At 37.7% G+C, this 17354-nt stretch overlaps 1 long non-coding RNA gene across 1 annotated transcript in view; it reads right to left on the reverse strand.

The window, feature by feature from the left end:
* Positions 1-17354, reverse strand: part of LOC127385739 (uncharacterized) — a 227912-nt gene that overhangs the window by 75701 nt on the left and 134857 nt on the right. The gene's annotated exons all lie outside the window — the stretch shown is intronic.

Below are 17354 nucleotides of genomic sequence, written 5' to 3' on the forward strand. Positions count from 1 at the left end.
ACTTATTACCTAAGTCTAGATTTCAACTCAGATCCCAAGGAATTAAATATTAGTACTTATAGTACCATCCAGTTCCAGGAAGCAATTTCCACACAGCGAGATAATTAAAAGCTATCTTTCACGGAGTAAGATTTCTTTGAGATAGCCATGGCAAAAAGAGAAGAGAAAAAAATACTCAGGAAGTAGGAATTTTTCTCCAAATAGATTTACAAAAAAAATAATTGCTCTAGGGTATGGCAAAGAAACAGATTTTATCCCTTAATAATATTTCACATGTACAACCTTCTGTATAAAAAAAACGTGAAAGGTTTCTTGTGCATTATTTTAAAATATGAAATATTTATAAAGAACTATGTACAACATAAAGCCCTTTATAGTGTGGGAAGAATTGAAAGTGTAATTTGTTTTAGAGAGTACACTCAGGCAAATGCAGACTGCTTTTGCAAAATCGAACTGTACTGCACATAAAATGGTGAGAAATGCCAGACATGACAAATGTCAAGTGTAAGAGTTGAATTACTGCTCCTTATCATCACTATGTGTATCATCTGACACATAAATAAAAGCCTAATGACTCAGATGATACCAAGAATATGAATCAAAGAAGTCTTCAGCAAGAACAGCTTGCAAAACAGGGATGTGCTGCTTCTGTAAACATCTGAACAGGACAGAAAACCACTGTCAAGATAAGCAGGCAAAAATAAAAAAGAAAATTTCAAAAGCAAATGCAAAACCTTTTGCAACATCACATGTTACTGAAGCAAGAAGGCATATACCTTTTAGGATAATAATGTGATAGGGTTAGTTTGCCAGCCCACTGGCTACCAAAGGCAAGTCTTCAGTAAAGTACAGAGCTTGGCAGCTCACTCAATGCTCATCACAATTTGAATCCATCATAGCCAGTCATGAAAGCTCCTTCTTTCAACTATGCTGGCTTTTTTAAAGGAAGAGAGAAAGGATTTTAATTTGAAAATAATAACATATTTTCTCTCTGCACACTACAGTTTGCGGGATTGCCTGTGCTGTCCTAATAATACCATACAAAACGCATGTTGAAACTAAAGTACAAAGTGATAGATTTCTGCTCTTCTGTTTGGCAGGGGTATCTAAACAGAGACCAAATGAGTTCATAGGCTGCAGTTCAGACTGTTAGTTAAACTGGCTAATGCCATTAGCTTATAGGAAGAAGGTCCTATACAAGAAGTCAGAAGTAGCAATGAAAAGCAGCTTTGTCTCTGCAGAATGTACCTACTTATCACCATGTTCCAGTACTTAAAGGGTGGCTACAAAGAAGATGGAGACTCCCTATTTACAAGAAGTCACATGGAAATGACAAGGGGTAATGGATACAATTTACTCCTGGGGAAATCATGATTGGACACAGGAGGAAAATTTTTCACAAGAATAATCCACCATTGGAATAGTCTCCCCAGGGAGGTGGTAGATTCCCCAACATTGGACACTGAAGATTTAGTGGAACAGTGTTCCATGCCATCTTGACTAGACTGTGCTTTTGCCAGGAAAGGTTGGACAAGATGATCCTTTAGGTCCCTTCCAACTTGGTATTCTATGGTTCTACACTTTTTATACCCTGCTGGTTCAGCACACATGGTATTTGGGTTTTTTCACAGTTTTGTAGAGTATGTCTGCTCTGACTGAAAAAATCCCATTTGCTTAAAGGGCAGCAAACTCATATTGACACTGTGAGCTTCAGAAAGGCTAATTTCTGTATCATATACATGATACAGAAATCATACATAGAGGGCTGAACCTTCTCATCTTGGTGTAGATTATTGTGGAAACTATGCATGCAATTATTCAAATTGCTTGAGTTACTGTTGGTAGAGATGGTTAATTCAGCTTAAACCCTTTTCTGAGCATAACCTGAGCCTAAATAGTACAATAATATAAACTAAAACCAATTAAAATATATGTATTTCAAGACCTATTGTTTTATTGCCAGCCTAGAATACCAAAAGCTTCTTATTATTTGGAACAAGTAAAAGTCCTGAGGAGAAGGACCTGGCGGTGGTAGTAGATGAGAAGCTCAACATGAGCTGCCAGTGTGTGCTGGAGCCCAGAGAGCCAAACACACCCTCGGCTGCAGCAAAAGAAGTGTGGCCAGCAGGGGCCAGGGAGGTGATTCTACCCCTGCATCCTCTTTATCTGTATTTACAGTATTTGTCCCAGATGCTAAAAGGGTCTAACCCAGAGTTCACTACAATATACTGCAAAATCACACAGAGAACCAAAGGCCCTTTGCAGCAAATCTTACCACAGATCCTGATTCAAGAAACCAACTAAGCACATGCTCAAGAGGAACCACTCCTTGAACCAACTTAAAAACAAGAAAAGAGCTAACACCAGAAATAAAGTTCCCTATTCTGACAGAGAATCCTAACATGCATTTGATGACTGGATTACCTACCTAAAAGGTTTTATCATCTTTGAACTCCACAACTCAGGAACCTGAGAAACACAAATTGTGAGCTTTATGGAGTAGAGTTACTCAGTTACAACAAATGTAACCAAGTGAAACATTGTTATTTTTAACATATTTCACTTATTCACCTCCCACCTGCACACAGCCTCTGGTCTCTACAGATTTCCCTCTTACAGCATCCTGAGCGTGTAACAGTCCTGTTAAAGTATGAGGGAGTTGAGCGTGTTTGTACTCTCCCATGAACATGTCCTCTATGATTTCCAAAAGCTATGTATAGCCTTTAAATAATAAAGGACATGTACTGCTGGCCTATTAGCAATATATTCCCAATGATATGCTCTAGTGATTTAATTATCACAACAAAATACAAAAAGGGAATTGGAGATAATGAGAATTATTTCTTAGCTAACTACCTTATCCTGAAATACTTCCTTCCACATGCAATGTCATAATCTAAATATTTAGCTAAAAAACAACCACAGTAATGATTTGAAAACTGCTGGCATCAATGTTTTAGACTATGAGCCACAGCTCATTACTTTTTTTCCCTTAAATACTCTTGTTCAATACTAGAAAAAACTAGAAGATACTAGAAAACAACTAGAAAACATTCTTAATAAAGCATGTATCAATACTACATTATGGGCTTGACAAGAACTCCAGGAAGAACAGATATGGTGCAACTCCCAGCTGTGTCTTGACTTTCGGAACACTGGCTTCATTCTGTTTTGGACTCAGTTAACACTGACCCTGCATTTATCACCTATTACTCCATTTTTTACTATGAATGTCATTTTAATGTATGTTAAATCATGAAACTGAGTCTACTGGGTCTGGTTGGGATGGCTGCATCACTGAAAAGTACTGACACAGTGTCAGGGCTTTCTCTTTTTCCTACCTTCCCTCATCAGTGAGTAAGCTGGAGGTGGGCAAGAGGCTGAGAGGGGACACAACCTGGACAGCTGGCCCAAATTGACCAAAGGGATATTCCATGCCATACAACATCATCCTCAGCAATAAAAACAAAGGGAGGGGACTTTGGGGAAGTAGACATTGCTCAGAGACAGGCTAGGCCTACTAGTCTGCTGGTGGAAGATGGTTAGTGATGGCTGTCACATCATTAGTTTGGGGTTTTTTTCTTCCTATTCATTAATTAAATGGTCTTTCTAAACACTTAAGTGTCCTCCTCTGGGAGGAAGTAAGTGAGCAGCTGTGTGGTGCTTAGAAGCTGGCTGGGATAAAGCCACTGCACTGAGATTAAAAAAATAAAATTCTCATCTAGAAAATGGAAGCTGCCAGACTACACCAGTCTCCTGTAGCTACTGAGTTGCAGGACCCCTTTCTGCCAATGTAATAATAGAATATGCTGAGTTGGAAGGGACTCATCATTATCAACTCCTGTCCCTGTGTAGGGCACCCCAAGAATCACACCATATGCCTGAGAGCATCATCCAAACACTTCTTGAGCTCAAGCAGGCTTGGTGCAGTGACCACTTCCCTGTGAGGTTGTTCCAGTGCTCAGCTACCCTCTGGGTGAAAAATCTTTTCCTGACGTCCAACCTAAACCTCCCCTGATTCAGCTTCTTGCCACTTCCCCAAGTCCTGTCTTTGATAACAGAAGTGAAGGGATGAGTACCTGCCCCATCTCTTCCCCTCCTGAGGAACCCATAGACTGCAATGAGGTCACCCCTCAGTCTCCTCTTCTCCAAGCTGAATAATCCAAGTGACCTCAGACGCTCTTCGTAAGTCATCCCTTCCAGACCCTTCACCATCCTCCTGGCTCTCCTTTGGACACTCTCCAATAGCTTGATGTCCTTTTTATGTTGTGTTGTCTAAAACTGCACACAGTACCCAAGGTGAGGCCGCACCAGTGCAGAGCAGAGCAGGAAAAATCACCTCCCTTGACCGGCCAGCAACGCTCTGCTTCATGCACCTCAGGACACAGGTGGCCCTCCTGGCTTCCAGGGCACACTGCTGGCTCATCTTTGGTTTGTCATCAACAGGACCCCCACGTCCCTTTCCGCTGTGCTGCTCTCCAGCCACTCTTCCCCAGTCTGTACTTACCACCAGGGTTGCCCCGTAGATGTTATATGTTAAATGTTAAAAATCTCCTTTCCTCCTTTCAGCAGTTTGGAATAGTGAGACACTATGATGACTAGGAATTAAATGAGTCTCAGAGCCATATGAGGAATAGTATTGCCTTAGGTGGGTTTGCAAAATAAACAGGACTCCAAGTTCTCTTTAAAGCTTTTATGGAGATTTAAATATATGTTTAAAATGACAAGTATGTGCAAGTGAATTGGTAGTAAAAATGAGACTGTTTTGAATGACTGATATAAACTGATCTTAGTACCACTCACTGCTGCTTCTCAAGTGGAAATTCTGTATGTTAACAAGAGATTCCTTGGAGAGCACCAGATGGTTTAATGGAAAATGAATAAGACTACAGTTAGCAGGCCTGCAGTTGTTTTTCACCCTGTCATTCCTCATATTACCACTCTGCTCAATAGAACTGGTCACAAAAGACTTTCAGGAAGATGTCCAAGCTTTGCTAAGAAATAGCACAATTTTTAGTTTAAACCTTTTCAGAAAATCTCTGCAATTTTCAAAAGTGTCCAAGATTTTCTCTTTCTACTAAGAAAACTGTATCATTTTACCCTGTAGATGCCAGCAGCTCAAGCTAAACATACCGTTTCATTTGGTGAACATACAAACAATTTAAAAAATAGCTTGTCTGAGTTTTTAAATTACTAGAAGAATTTAATTGTGCAGCTTGTCACTTGGATATCATAGAATCATGGAATCATTTTGGTTGGAAAATAACTTTAAGATGATGAAGTCCAACCATTAACCTAATTTTACTCCACCATGACCCTAAGCACCACATTTGCACAGCTTTCAATTCCTCCAGGGATGGTGATTCAACCACCACACTGGGCATCCTGTTCCAGTGTCTGACAGTCCTTTTGGTGAAGAAGTTTATTCTAATATCTGATCTGAACCACTCTTAGCACAACTTAAGGCCATTTCCTCTCATTCTGGTGCTTGTAACTTGCCTGGGAAAAGAGACCAAGACCCACTTCACTAAAACCTCCTTTCAGGCACCTAAAGAGAACAATAAGGTCTCAGCTGAGCCTCCTTTTCTCCAGATTAAACAACCCCAGTTTCCTCAGCTGCGACTCACAAGACTTGTGCTCTAGACCTTTCACCAGCTTTGTTGCTCTTCTCTGCACTCACTCCAGCACCTCAATGTCCTTCTTGCAGTGAGGGGCCCAAAACTGAACACAGTACTTGAGGTATGGCCCCACCAGGGCCAAGTACAGGGGGACAGTCACTTCCTAGACCTGCTGACCACTCTGTTGCTGATACAAGCCAGGATGCTGTTGGCCTTCTTGGCCACCTGGGCACACTACTGGCTCATATTCAGCCAGCTACTGACCAACACCCCCAGGTCCTTTTCCACCATGCAGCTTTCCAGCCACTCTTCCCCAGGTCTGTAGTGTTGCTGGGATTGCTGTGATTCAAGTGCAGGACCCAGCATTAAGACTTGTTGAACCTCATACAATTGGCCTCGGCCCAGCAATCCAGCCTGTCCAGGCCCCTTTACAGAGCTTTCCCAACCTCAGGCAGATCAACACTCCCACCAACTTGGTGTCATCTGCAAACTTACTAAGGATGCACTCGATCGCCTTGTCTAGATAATTGGTAAAGTTATTAAACAGAACGGGTCCCAGTTCTGAGCCCTGGGTAACACCACTTGTGATAAGCCACCAGTTGGTGCTGACTCCATTCACCACAACTCTTTGGGTCTTGAGCATCCAGACAGTGTTTTAGCCAGCAAAGTGTAGACCCATCCAACCATGTGTAGCTAGTTTCTTCAGAAGAATGCTGTGGGAAACAGTGTTGAAGGCTTTACTAAAGTCCAGGTAAACAAGATCCACAGCCTCTCCCTCATACACTAAGTGGGTCACCTTGTCATAGAAGATCAGGTTTGTCAAGAAGGACATCTATATATAGCAAGATAAAAATGTTACAGATGACAGTAAGACAAACCCACAATGAGTGAAATGCCACTGAAATCAACAGGTCTCAGAGGTAGTAAGACTAAGCTAGTTTAAATGTCCACCACTGGAAAAGGCACTGTTCAAATTTTTAGAAGATTACATTTTTTACAGATATTTAAAATAAATTCTTCATATATTGAAATGCAAATTGCAGTATGTAACTGTCACTATCAGGTTACAATAATCTAAAAAGCCTGCAATGCAGATTGCAAATGTTTGAGCCTTGAAAAAACAGCAATTTATTAGCACTGGGTCTTGTAAGCTGCACTTGAGGTTTTTGCTATTCCTTTAAAAGTTTAAAAATATTTGTGATTTATTGTTGATATTTTACTTATTTAGTGCCAAAAAAAATCTCGGAATGCTTTTTTACATTCCCACGTGAGCTTGTAACTTAAATACAAAGCAATAAATGAGAGGATCAAATGATAGAACACAGGAAATATTAGTATTCCTATTGCATTAGCAGCAAGTTCAAAATAATGGGCCTCATATATTAAGGTGCCTTTGAAGCAGACAGCATATTTTGCAATACAAAAAGAACATACTACGCAAGACAGGAAGTACCTAAGGGAGATTGATGGTGAGTATGAGAAAAAGGAACAATAGTTAATCACACAGTTAGCTTGGTTAATCAAATTAATTTTTTTTTCCATGTATCTTTTAATTTAGTTCAGTTTATTGTTCTTTGGAAAATTGATTAAAAACATCAAATGCAAAAAAGCTCTCAAAAAAGCTCTTAAGTGTAAAACTGCATCCTTTGTTACAATATTCTTTTTATTTCCTCCAATTTAAAACCTAAATTTGAACATACCCCTAGGGAAAAAAAAATATAACACGCTCAGAGGTTTCATTTCTCCTTCTGAAACAACAGACTTAGACTTTCCCTTCACCTTTCAGTGAACAAGTAAAGTCACAGAAACTGGGCATTTCCCTCCTGGAGCTGATCAGTCATTCCATTCCTCACAGTAACTCTTTACTGGGTTTTCATGCTAGTGGAGCCCTGAACACTGCCATGCTGTGCACTGCTTTAGAGATAGCAGGTATGTTTCACAGCTGGATGATTTCACAGTTCAGAGAAGCACTCAACTAGGTAACAGATCTCAGTTGCTCTCCAGCTGTCACAGGTGTCCAGGGTGATTCTGAAAAATCTACTGGACAAGACAGTTAACTCTTAACACTCACTGCAAGCAGCTTGCCTGGATAGTTCCTGGGACATTACTGAGATTTAATAATTGAAGTAAACTGCTGATTGTTTTCCCATTTGTGTCTCTTTTCTAAATAGCAAACACTAATAGAAATACTAATTCTCCCTTTCTCTCAATATCAGTTTGTTTTCTATATTTTATTATCAGTTTTGTCACAAAAAAATAAAAACATTTAAACATTCCAGACATTGGTTCACAGATCTTGCAGAAAGACAGTTTCAGTTATAATAAATGTTTGCTATTCCATTATTTCAATAGATAGTAGACTTAGTAGTACTTTTTTAATGTACAATGCTGTTAATTGGTTAAATACTGTGACTTTACAGACTTAAAGTTTTTTGAGTGTTCTTCATGGTATTAACTAAACCTCATGGTCACCCTGCTTATCTGATTACTTGTTTACTCCACTTGAGGTAGAATGGTCAATATGGCAACTGCCAACTACTTAAACAGAAGTAATGGGTGTCATTCAGAATCATGGCCTCTCCCTGTTCCAAGGATATTTCCAGCTGGCTATCATTCCTACTGAAAATTTTAATTAAAAAGGCACTTTTTAGCTTAGAGACATTTATAAGCTTTTTGTATTCTCACCTTCCTTCAGGTGAAATAATCTGACAAAACAGTGTTTCAAGTTTTTGAAAAATTTAACATGTAATGACTTCTGATAGGTCCCTGAGACTGCAAATGTCATTAATTTCAGCAATCCACATGGCACCACATTGCGACTCTGCAAAGGAATTATTATGTTAATCTCAAATAAGAATAATTTTAAAGGAATTAGTAATTTTAGTAATTAGGTGTCAAACTTGAATCTACTTTTAATTTTAGCAACCTTCCCTACACCTCATTTACTTACAATTTTGTTTCAATCTGCTTCTGAGCTTACAACTAACTTGATAAAAAATACTAGGTTTCAATTTTATTTATTTATTCATTCATTCATTTATTTATTTATTTTTCTACATTAGTGGAACTGTAATAACTTCTCATGTAATTTCTATAGAAGTAAAATAAATACAAGTGCCAATCTTCTACTTGGCATATAGTGCAGTGATATAGCAGGTCTATACCTGGACAGGCAGAGCCTGTGCAAGACTGTCTAATGGATTCATAATGCTATTTTTAATGTATACAACTGAGGAAAAGTAGAGGACTTTTTGATAATAGGCATTATTTGGGTTTGTTGGGGTTGTCTTTTTTTGGGAGGAGGGTAGGAATCAGAAACTGAAAGTGACTGCAGCTTCACTGGCCACTAACTTTCATTGCTTCCCCTGTAGTTCTGGCATTTTTGCTAGCACTTGAAATCATTTCTATGCTATGGGGCTTTTTTTGTTTCTTTTATGTGGGGATAAAAGGAGTAGTAATCAAAAGTGTCTGAATATATTACCAGTTTTGGTGAAGTATATTACCTTTTTCCCTAAGCATTAATACACTTTATAAATAGAAAAGTGAATAGAAAAGAGATATAAATGCTCCTAAAGTCATAGAGTGGAACAGGAAATGTTTTAGTTTTATTTTTCCCCATTTTCCTATATTTAGAATAAAATTAATTTCATATTTCTCTGGAAGGTTCCAGTTCTTTCTTGCATTCTCTGCAGTCTGTTCAGACATAGCTGAGGTTTCAAAGTGAAAGACAACTACAAAACAGATTATTATTTTGGTTAATATCCGAGACATTAATGAATGCTTAGCAATCAGCATTAGGAAGTAAGGTGATTTTATTCCAAAACTTACTCTGTATTCAAATCACAATTCACCTCCACAGTTTATATGTAAGAAAGCCCACTCTCTTCAATGCTGTAGTTCATTAGCACATCGTGTCTGTCCCCTATAATTTTTTTATCAACTTGCTGCTACATCACAGCTCTGCTAAACCTCTCTCCTTATACAAGCAAGAGCAGGCTCTAGAATTCGAAAAACCTCCTTGAAGCTAGCAGCTCTTTTGCAGAAATTAGTTTACTCTGGGGAAAATCCTCTACATGCAGCTAAAATGGAGACTGATTGTGAAGGAACCGTAGAGACCTGAGAGTTTCTGTCTATCTCTGAAATCACAATCTGTCTAATAAAGCCACTCATCCCAACAAACACTGTAAGGGAGATGCCACATAAACTGAGTTCTAGCTTTGCCAACAATATTAATGCACGGGATGCTCATCCTAACTGAATGGGATACCACTCACCTAGTACCTAGAAATAACATATTATTAAGGTAATTTGTCCACCATACTTATCTATAGAACACAGCTTCAGTGAATAAAAAAACCTGCATATGGGAAATATACCCTTCAAGGTTGATAGTCTGAGGAAATACACCACGTGTAATGTCTTCAGGGAATCCTTATGAGGGCAGTGAGCTTAAAGTCTACTTTCCCATGAAAAAAAAAAAGTAATCCAGTTCATGATACTGTCATGACTATATGATGTTATTTATATTTTAATTGGAAATCCAACTCAGGTGACAGTTTTATAATACTTTTCTATTTTTCTATGCCATAATAAGAACCTTAAAACATATATTTCCAGGAAAATAAACTGTTTAAAAACATATCCTCACAGTATGCCTGGCAGAAGGGGTTTGTCCTACAACTGAAGACCTTCAAGAAAGTTCTACTTCTGCTGATGATCTTGTGTCAAACCTCTTCCATCTTTCCTAACTAGAACCAGCTCCTAATCTGCTTGGTACTGTATATATACTCTGCATATTAACCACATATTTGCCTTCTGCATATAAGTGGCAACAGAGAAAGCAGAGACAGCATTTTGACATGTTCCTGTGTAATCTGCTCTAGGGGATCCTGCTCTAGCATGGGGGATTGGACTAGATGACCTCCAGAGGTCCCTTCCAATCCCTACCATTCTCTGATTCTGCGAAATGTTCAGATATTTTATTTAGAAATTGCAGCAATGGTACTTTTGTGTATGTAGCCAGTCTTAGCTGGAGGCAGCAAGTTACATTACCTAAAGTTGCTAATGTGATGGTAAAGGACAGAAGAGAAGCAGGATACTGATGAATGCTGGGTTGAAAAAATATGTTTCTGGGCACACCATGTTGGGCTTTTGTCAAACATTCACAAGGGCTTGATCCCATAAATTAGTCCAACACCCACAAATTAAGAGAGCAAACAAGGAGCTGCCATATAACAGTAGCAGGAAGAGTTCTTTACTGTATGCCCAGGGAGCTAAAAAGTGTCCTGTGGAGCTCAGAGATTCCTGATGGGCAGCACTGAAGCCTGAATCCATTCTCCACTGAACAGACACAGCAAGAGCAGCAGCACTGTAGTCATTCCCTGATGGTTCTTCAAAGGCACCTGGGCTCTGAGCTACTGAATAAAGGCTGATGCATGAGCCAGCTTTAGGACTGTGTAACTTCAGATTTGACTACACTGAAATTTAGAGGTGAGACTGGAGTTCTTGCAAAATATATCCATTATCTCTTTAATTTTCTAGATTAAGTGATTTTAAAAGAACCACTGTGGCAGAACAGTCTACCACATGGAATAAATAAAACCTCTTAGTAGGCATTGCAAGTTTTTAAAAGTATTTGAAAGTTATCCAAACTTGCACTATTAGTGCTGTAGTGAAACTGCAGAATTAAACACATCTTTACAAGTAGCAGTTACATCTCTGGATTTCAGCCACCAGAACCAGACTAAAGTTACTGCATGTAAAAGAACACTACAATTTGTGTGGTAGTATGCCAGGTGCTCAGCTCTGTTTTGCTCTAAACATCTGCTTCTTTTGGTTGAAACTGCTGCTTATGTATACAATTACAGAGACATAATTGTATCTTAGATATATATAGTGATTCAGTGGTGGTGACTGGCTCATTATGATAATAGTTGTAGTGGAAATATTTTTTTTTCTTTGAAAATGGATTATGTAGTCAAATATACTATTGGAAAGCTGACTAGGATATTTCAATTTCAACATATATTAGCTAGAAGTCAGACTTCTTGAGGAATAGAAAGCAATGGTATAAGTGAAAGAAGACATTGATACGTTAATTTAAAAAAACGGACACATGACAATTAGCAACTCAATTGCAGAATTTGGATTAAGGTTACAGGCGAAAAGGTAAGGAAAAAAAAATATATATGAAGGAAGTAGTTATAGAACTCTGGGGCATGATGAAAAAAGAAATCTGCCAACGTTTATACAGCTAACAAAGGTTTTTAAAGAGACTATCATTGATCATATGGAATTTCAATTACCCTGAAACTAACATTACAGATAATTGCATAGTATCTTAGGCCGAATCATGTTTCTAAATGTTAAAACCCCCTGTTTTCCAGCACAGTCTGTTGAGCAGTCAAAAATACCAGATGTTATTTTTAATTCAGCTCTGAAGAAATAATATGGCATGATAAAGAGCACATGGATTAGGGAAAAGAATAGAGTTTGTTTGCCTTTCAAAAGGCAATCAAAAACAATTGAGAAACAGACACTGAAATACAGGAAACCTTCCAAAAGAAACTGAGAACATGGGTGAGAGAAGTGTGATGTTACCTCCACAGGAATACCTGCTAGCAGCAAAACAAAGTGTTCTATTTTGATAAGAGGTCTGTTTTTCTGGGAAGACACAAGTTCTTGCTTTCTGACTCCAGCCATTCCTGACTACTTCAGGTATATCTCCTGTAAAGGAAGGATCCCAATTTTGCAGCAAAAAAAAAGTGAAGGGACAAAATTAGAAAGTCTTTTGAGAAGTTTTTCTCACATTTCAAAGTGATCTCACCCTAAATGTACATTCCTCTAGCAACTTCTGGTATTTGCATATATTTCGAGAAGGGTGCCCAGTCTTGGCAGATGATAAGCATGTTCTAAGTCCTGCACCTTCGTTCAAAGTCCCTTCTGTTTTGACTTAGAATAGTGAAACCCCTCTTAAAAAATGGGACAGAGTCAGAATCTTCTATTCTAAGTGTTTCCTGTGAATTAAGAAAATGCCTGAAGTAAACCTGGAGGGTAAAGTGGATACAGAAGCTTTCCATGGATCTTCTCAGCAGTGTTGTTGACCTGGGTAACATCCTACCCAGAGTATACTGTTGAGCAGCACCAAACAATATGATACAATATATATTATTACCAGTTTTATTATATACATGTAAATTACAAACTGTGATGAACTACCTTGATCTGTGACAAGGAACATAAAAATGAAATGAAGCAATGTTTGTGTGACACATCTGAAGTAAAAGATCACTAGCTCAACCTTTGTTTGAATTATTTTTTAAATGAGAAGGTTAAAAAGAAATTGCTAAAACAGCATTTCAGCAGAAAAACCTTGTAAAAGCTCAAACTGCTACCTAACTCTTCACTGCCCATGCAACTTTTCCCCTTTTAAAAATTACTATCTGTTCAGGAACTTTCAATGTTTTGCACATACTAAATTAATTAATAAAGGGAAAGAATCATTCTCATTTTGGTAGCCCTAAGACAACTGACGGAACTAGAGTCTTGTTGTGCACTGTTCCTTATTTATATAGACAACCCTGCTAGATTTCTTGTATAAAAAGAAAGAAAATAAATAAATTGATAAGTTAATGAAATGCAATGCAACACACAACAGACCAGCACCAGCAATGGAAGACATGTAAGACAATCTGCAGTAAATTCTTCTGTAAATGTTGACTGAATTTCTGAGCTGGATACTGGCTGGATTCCATAAAGGACTGTGATATGGATGACCCAGCATGAAATGGCTTTTTGCTTGTGCACACATAACAAAAAAATATAAAAGGGATTTTTAATGCCTGTTTTAATGTCTGTTTCCACTCATACTGTTCAGACTGGCAGAAATACTATAGTATTATTTCAGCCTCATAAATGTGTATTATTAATCAAGGTCTAACTGCCCTTTTGAAAATGAAGTGGACCTCTGAGTGCCAAAACCTAGAAATAGCTAAACCATGTTCAGAAAGAAGAAGACTTGGCAAAACAGTATCTACCTGATCATTTGCTGAATCAATATGAACTTTGCTCAGAAACAGATACTCAGGTGAGAAATCAGCATCTTTGCAACAGAGATGGATTGGTAGATTATGATGGGCCATAACTCAAATGCTTCTATTGCTGCCCTGGATTTTGAGTAAGCAGCAGTGACAGATTTTACTTCCTAGACTTTAAAAGCACTTTGTAGATCTCCCTTGAAGACTGAAGTTTAGATTTGAGAAATGGGAAGTCTGAGTTTCAGTGCATGTGAAAAGTGTTCTCTCTAATAAGCTGCCTATCCTTTACTGATTATCTGTGTAGCTACATTCAGGATTTCACCCATGTAGTCCCTTTTCCTACCTATTTGGATAGATTTCAAGAAGGAAAAACAAAACTCTTCGATGAAATAAAGCATGTAGCAATACAATAGAATGGCAACTTCTCTTTAGCTGTAGCACCAGCCACCATACTGAAGATATACAACTAGGAGTTAATTCTGCTTCATCTTTTATTATTCTGCAAATAAGATATGCAAGAAATACATGTACACTATTATTCCTGCAGGCTGATTTGAAACAAACTCTATTTACAAAAAAAAGAAAAAAAAAAAGTCAAATTAATTTTTAAAGTGAATATTGTTATTAAGCCAGTAACATGAAGTAAGAATACTGTGGTGTTCAGACCTCGTGAAAGCTTTGTATAATGCTAACACAGAACTGTCTGAAATCTGTCATGTTGTATACATTGCCTTTTGCTCTGCACATGGAGGTATTTTAAAGTTCAGACACTTTAAATACGGAATGAGATTCTATCTGACATCATATTCCATTGAGGTTCCTCTAAATTATGAAAAGTAGCCTTATTTCTGCAGTGATACAAACCTATGAGTGATTGTTAAGATACTTCTCAGATATTAAATGTGGTTTCTTCAAGAGTGATACTGATTTACAAAAAAACCTAGAGACTGGGAAAATATTAAGAATTAATAAATACTTTCAATTTTCTTCAGGTCCTGTAACATTTAACCTAGTTAAATACTGCTTAAAGTTAAATGGGACCATCGAAATATTATAACAAGTGACAGAGAGAACTCCTGATGCATGTTACCATTTGATGTCAACTATACTTCAATCACATTGCAGTTTAATGCAATTCTGTACTTAGGAACAGTAAGTTAAAGTTTGAAAAAGCTGTATGTAGCACATGAAGAAAGTGACATGAGACCAAAATAAATGTACCAAAATTTAAATTGTTGGCAATTCAGAAGCTCTTAGAACTATGTGGTGAGTGACTGGATGCCTGCTCTGGAAGTATGGAGTTCATGAAATTCTTTTAACTCCAATCTAGTATTCACATTATTTATATGACTTTTGGGTGTTTCTAGTTAAAAAAGAACTTCTGTTCTCTCTCTTTACTATGTAAAAATAAAAGTTCCTAGGAGCAGCTCCTGGGTACATGCTGGGATATGTTGGATCTAAATGTGCTGAATAATTGAAATGAAACACAGTAATGCTGTGTGTCTTTATTAGTAATAATTCATTATTTTGGATTACTAATTTTAAATATCCTTATGAGAACTTGATTTCCAAAGGTAGGTACTTAATGATCTCTAATAAGAATCACAGTCTTGTCATGTTTTTAATATGAACAATCACACACCAGAAAAACCAATAATTTCTAAAAATCAAATATTGAAAAAACTAAAGATGAAGGTCTCAAAAACATTGTCCAAGATCTGTTGCTGTTCTTCCTACTTAATGCCCACTCTGCAGAGAGGGTTCATTTCTACAGGGATTCTTATTCTCTAACTTCATGAAACACAGTCACCCATAAGTTCTTTCTCTACAAGTCAGTGAGGACTGAGAGGTAAATTGAGAGGGAAATCCACCCCCACAGATTCATTGGCAGAGGACAGATTATTCTCTCTAGGCACCTCTCAGGTAACTGATCAACACAATTTCAGAGAGAGAAGTGACCACTGTGGAAAAAGTGAGGATCTTTCATTAAACCAACTAATACAGCTGGAAAAAACAATTTCAGGCACACAAATCCTTCATACTAAGTAAAAATCAATTTCATCATAGGCAAATCAAAGCACCATAGAACAACAGAGGATGAAGAAAAATAATTAATATATGTGATATATGTATTTGGTCAGCTCTCATTTAAGTGTCATTCATGCAATGTTTCTTTAATTTAAATTCAATTTAATTCTTTAATTGAGTTTCATTGATTAACAAGTATTAGAGAAAAGGGCTGGGGTCTAGTTTTTTTTTAGTTTGAGATTTTTGTTGTTTGGAGGTGGTTGTTGTTTTCAATATAAAAGTTCTGAAAAATCATAAATCACCCATAGAACAATCTATTTGACTAAGTTTTCAAAAGGTACATTACCCTTCACTTCTCCAGATTCTTTAAAGAACTCCGCCCACTTCACTGGTGTTTAAAAGCTGCCTTGAACCCTTCCAGAAAGTGTCATCTCATGAATATCTCTCACTGTTTCACCTGTGTGTATCCAGCATCAATTTATGCTTGAAAAGACTTGTTTTGTAAGACAAAGCTTTTCCAAAATTAGCTCCTTGAAGCTGGTGTAGATGTAAGAAATATATTTAAAAAACAAAGCAATGACACACAGGCACCTGATTCACTTTGCTGTTAATGCAGAGAATGTATATACACAAAAATTACCTTAAAATAAAAGGTCTCTACAGCACGCACAAGGGAAAAAAAAATAAATCAGCACGGCAGTTCCTCTGGCTCCTCTCCTGCTGGGGAGAGAGGAAAGGCCAGTTCTATCTGCCACCTGGGACTTCATGGCTTTAGGCAGGAACATGTGGAGGAGAGTGCTCTCTGGCCTGAATTCAGCCAGCTGCTCTGCACAGTTAACACGTCACACCATTCTGCAGCCCCAGTTTCTACAGTAAAAAGACCTCATCTAGGAACCTGTTCTCAAATTGGTTCATTAGCATAAAACTCATCCCTTTAAAGGTCATGTGGAAAGAGTAGGTATGTGCTGTCTATGTCTCAGAGTTACTATAGAGATGACAGGAATATTGCCTGAGATAGCTATTTAGTCAGAAAATTAACTGCAATAGTTTGAAGGGAAATCAATTTACACCAAGAAAACTGTGCTGCTAACTGTGGCAAGGACCCACTTCACACTGTTTTCCCCCTTATTATAGCATTAATGGCCTCTTAGACACCTGATAGGACTTTAGTGTTGGGTGAGCTTGAATGCCACAATACAAAATGCAAAAACCTTGATACTGACCTACTGCTGGAAAAGCTAGGAAAGTAGAAGATGGAGGAGGGGAAGTTGGAATAAGTGAGGTACTTAAATTACTGCTCAGTTTATTATGTTTCCTGATAATGCTTTCCCAGGATTTTGCATCTTCAGTAACGCAATATGACTGCAGCAAAACAGATACACCAAGCACGTGACTGGGATCTCCCTTGACTCAGAAGAGAGAAAAAAAAGGTGAGGACAAACTTAACAACCATCAATGGCTGGGTCTGTGGTTTGTAAAAGTTTTGAAATTCTATGGATACCTTGGATCTGTGTCTTGAAAAAATGGAAAATCCAACAAGTCTTGGGTTGGTGATCAGGCATTAACTGATGCTGTTACTTGATTCTACTTCAATACAAGACACTTCTCTTTATCCATATATGAAGAATAAATACATGCTAAAAGAATTGGTTTAATAAAGAAAATAATGAAG

Source organism: Apus apus, chromosome 5 (assembly GCF_020740795.1).
Source record: "Apus apus isolate bApuApu2 chromosome 5, bApuApu2.pri.cur, whole genome shotgun sequence".
Classification (NCBI taxonomy): domain Eukaryota; kingdom Metazoa; phylum Chordata; class Aves; order Apodiformes; family Apodidae; genus Apus; species Apus apus.